The sequence below is a fragment of the Belonocnema kinseyi genome, chromosome 9 (genome assembly GCF_010883055.1).
Source record: "Belonocnema kinseyi isolate 2016_QV_RU_SX_M_011 chromosome 9, B_treatae_v1, whole genome shotgun sequence".
Classification (NCBI taxonomy): domain Eukaryota; kingdom Metazoa; phylum Arthropoda; class Insecta; order Hymenoptera; family Cynipidae; genus Belonocnema; species Belonocnema kinseyi.
The window spans coordinates 133,454,585-133,459,270 of record NC_046665.1 but is presented as its reverse complement, the minus strand read 5'-3'; the positions used below and the strand labels follow the sequence as shown (position 1 = coordinate 133,459,270).

Genomic DNA, 4,686 nt, shown 5'->3' with positions numbered 1-4,686 from the left:
ATTCAGTTTTTTATAAACAAATAAGTGAAGAAAAATTGTTTCGTATGGACTGGCGGCGATTCGTCACTTGATATGCCATAAATTTAATATTTTATGTAAAAAAAAAGAGTTTGTAGTTGAAGTAAAAAAAATTAGTAAATAATTTGTTATTTTAAAACCAATTTTTATAAACAAATATCCATATCAGGTATATTTGATCGAATAAATATTTTTTTATGGAATTGATCACATATTAAATTTGAATCAATAACTTTTCCATACTTGAATCAAGAATTTAGGTTTATTTATATCAAAATAATAATAATTTAATACAAAATTACATTAATTAAATTCAAAATATATTTTTTTGTCACAAAGAATTCATACATTCATAGCAATGGGGCATTTATTTAGATGAAAACGTTATTCTGGTTACATAATTATTTATTTTTTCAGTGAAAGGAAATATTTCATTTGATTACTAAAATTAAATTATTCATTACAAATAAGCATTTACTCTAACCAAGTCTTTTTTTTAAGTCAAAAGTTTCATAATTTGACGCCATTTATTTAAACTAAATACTTCTTTAGATTAAAGAAATATGTTGTTATATTAAATATCCATGTTTTGGATTTGAAGAAATATTTCTTTGTTATTTATGGAAATTATAATTTAAGCTAAAAGAATGCAATTGCTCATTTCGAGAAATATGTCATAAAATTGATGTACTTACTACACTGTAAAAATATTGATAAAAATTACATTTCGTTCTGTAACTTTTTCCTATGATTGTTCTGGAAAAATTACATGTTTCTTGTAAGTTGACAGTGATTATTAAAGGAATTTTACAATAAATGAATGAAATTTATAATGAACGTGTAATTTTCCCACAACAATCATAGGTCATAAAAATACCAGTGATTGTTGTGGGAACTTTATGCTAAAATGTAACTGAAATGAAAAAGTGATTTCACAACGTTTATATAAGCTTCCAAAGATTAGTGTAATTTCACACGCGGAGTGTAATACGTTTTACAGCAGCGATGGAAAATTCCATAATCCTTGTAATTCCGCTGTTGAACACTTGATGGCGTTGCGCGTCCATGTTTAGATCTATTGTAATCGATAACCTGCGAGTAAATTCGGTGAAAGTTTCTGCAAAATCTTGGCAGCATTCGGATATATTTTATAATTGAAATTGTGAATTGTGCTGGTTTGAGCGCATCAGAAAGGCAAAGTTCAATGTGTTTTACTTGAATAAATTTGTTTGCATGTTTAGCATGCTTGCGGAAAATAATAATTTTGAAGGTTATAGCTGTTTAGTCCGCAGTTGATAGAAATTAGGATGAGCCTATTTCACCCACTGATCATAACCCTATAAGTTTGTTGTGTATTTGTTTTGTAACAGCAAACCAAAAAAAAAGTTTAATGTTTTCTGCTAAACAAAAACATGACTGCTTTTATTTATATGTCTTATTATTCTTCTGATTCAATTTAATTAAAACATACACTAAGCGATTTAAAATACCCGGGCTTGTCATTGCGCATACGCAACCTGTTTCATGCGTCGTCTTAAAGCGTCCCTGGAATTTCACAAGGAAAATGTACAATTCCATTCTTCTAAAACTGCTTTTTACCACCTGGGTGCGGTTTTACACTATCGTGTTACTTCTACCTAATTATGGTTAATTTCCCACACTAATCACTGGTATTTTTATGTAACGGGTTACGAACAGATTAGTAACAGGTTATGAACAGGTTACGAACATGCGAGTAACTATGTCATCCCACATACGCTCGAACAATTCTGTAACAGTTCTAAAAAACTGTGACAACCGATCTGTAACATTTCTAGAACTCGATTACAACTTTTGTATAACAAATATTTAACAGATCTAGAACGCTGCGACAACCGATCTGTAACAATTCTAAAACTTTGGTACGATACCTTGTAAAAAATCTAGGACAATTCTTGAACAATTCTATAACAGTTCTAGAAATATTATTAATCAAAAATGGAACAGTGTATGTACCCATCACAGCAATAGGATTTTCCAGGATATTCGATCTGACCTCATTTTGGTCCGGGATAGCGCGTGCGCAGTCCCAACTAACAAAAATTATACGTCCGAGATATCAACATTAGGGATATTCGCAAGGGTCAGCTCGACAATAGTGTTAGCGAACTAATCTTTGTTCCTAATTTGTTCTAGAATAAACTTGTAAAAGGGTTTTAGAACTTCGATATAACACTGTTACAGCACAGTTCTAAAATGAACTTGAAACAAATATTCTAGAGCGTCTGTGATCAATTTGTTCTAGAACAATTCCAATTTTAAATTGAGAACAATTTCATAGTCACTGTTACAGAACAGTGCTGTCACATAGTTTGAAAACAGTTCTGTCACACTCTTGTCACAGTGTTCTAGAACACTGTTATCTTCTTGTTCTAGAACAGTTCACACAGAATTCTAGAACGCTGTTACCTTTCTTTTTCTAGAAATTTAAAGAAATATTGTCCCCCGTGCAGAAATCGCCCAATTTCAAACGTAATACCGATCTGGCCCCGATCGGATTTCCTGATCTGGCCCTGATCGGTAGAACCGTGTGGCCCATACCTGGGCCCGACCAGGCCATTCCGATTTCCTACTGAAACGCCATCTCCATGCGCTCGAAGAACTAGAACTGCTTGTTTTTGTCTGGTAGTGCAGTTAAATTTGTATACATAATACTCGTTTAAAATATTCTAGCAATGTTTATAAATGCATAAGGCGAGTAAGCCACGTGTTCAGAGGCACCAAACACCAGTCAGTAGACCTCGAAACCTGTGCGAGGAAGATGAGAGTAAGTAAATACACTCTGCGGGCTCAGTGAAACCTAACCTCAAATAAATTAATAATTAATTAAATTTTTTGACGTAAAATTAGTATATTTACTATCAAAGGAGTCAAATATTGTTATATGATGAAATTGATTAAGTTCTTTTGTTTTCAATTATTATTAAAGAACTCAAGGTTTCTCGATTTAATGTAGAGTTAGAATCATCAAATCTATTGACAAGAAATGAATTGCAGTATGCACAAAATTGTAATATTTTAAAATTATAATAGTAAAATATGTGATACAATCGATTATGTTATTGATACTTTGATTCTGTATTAACAATAAATTTAATACAGAAATACATTAAGGACAAATTTTCATAACATTCCAGCAAGAACTAGTTACTCAACTGCGCATGCGTCGCATTCGGCATCTAATTGGTTTCGCGCGAAGTTTAAAATAATAAACGAAGTTTTTTTTCTTTTTTATTATAAACAATTCAATTTCAACTCATAGAAATGTCCGTTAGGTCAACATGAATTAATAATAATAAAAATTAATTAATTACATATTCTGTAAATAATATTTAAAACAACCAGAAATATTACATTCAAAAATTTTCATTTTTGTTTAAAAATTGTTTGGTCTATATTTCTTCTTAACCGATTTAAAAAAATAAAACGATCTAATGAATGATAGCACAATTTTTTGGCAAAAAAATTATCTACAACCACCTTCTTGAATTTTTCAAGAAGTAATGGAATTGACAGAAAATTGAATTTATTTGCAGTAAAATGTTAATAAATCGTAAATCATAGCTTATTTCCCGATGATTTTCTTTGGAAGCATTCGAAAATGTCAAGTGGTAGGGAATCTTTTTGCGAAAAAATTTTTCTAATTTGTTAAAAATTTTCATAGGCAACATTTTTTCAAGTAATTAAAATTGTTGCTTGAAATATTTCTGGTTATCATTAATTTTTTTCATACAAAACAAACCCTTTCCTCGAAACTGATACCATCCACAATAATTTTACGATTTTCAAAAGCATAATTCAATTTCGTATTCTCAAACCTTTTCTTTTCGTGCCTGTAGTACGTTAATCTTAACTTAAAATAACTTAATTTTTAAATTCAAAATATTAAGGTGGCCTTCGAAAGGAGAGGACTATTCAATAGTTTCGTGTTTACTTATATTAAAACTCCATTTGTGAAATTCATGAATGGATTATAATGAAACTCATCGTGTACCCCATCGTTTTCCCAATCGGGTGTCCCAACCTGGCCCCGACCTGGGCATGTGTTTCATGCGCGGCCTGGCCCCGACCAGGACTCCCGATCGGGACCCGAACTGGACTGGTCTGGCCCCGATCGGGGCCAGACCGAGATTTCTGCACGGGCCTTCGACCAACAGGTTGTATTTATTTGCCTCAAGTATTTATTTAAAAATAAATATTACTTTCACTTACTTTAGTCAAGTAAAATTCACTTGGTATCAGTAATCCTTTTTTCAGTATAAACTTTTTGGTGGTAAGAATTAAAATTGTTTAAATAGATGTGAAAAAAAGTGTTTTTAACCTTGACATAATTATGCAAAACACAAAAGTCATTTCATTCCTAAAATTATTAAAATGTTATAAATGTACTGCGTTCATAATTTTTTTCGCTAATTATTTAAATTTATTAATCTACATAAAATTAAATCATTTCGATTTTTTTAACCGTGAAACATTTTTGGGAATCGGAAAATGACTGGGAATTTTTTTCCTCGATGAAAACGGCCACCCTAAAATTATTTTTGTGTAGTGTTCAAAGTACCAAAAATCATGCAAAATAAAAAATAATTATAAATATTCCTGCTAAATATAGAAATTTTTTTTTCACTA

General features: G+C 30.8%; 1 pseudogene; it reads right to left on the bottom strand.

Annotated features, from left to right (window-relative positions):
- Positions 1-2,064: 2,064 nt before the first annotated feature.
- LOC117180961 lies at positions 2,065-2,215 on the bottom strand (annotated as a pseudogene).
- Between the last annotated feature and the right edge of the window lie 2,471 nt (positions 2,216-4,686).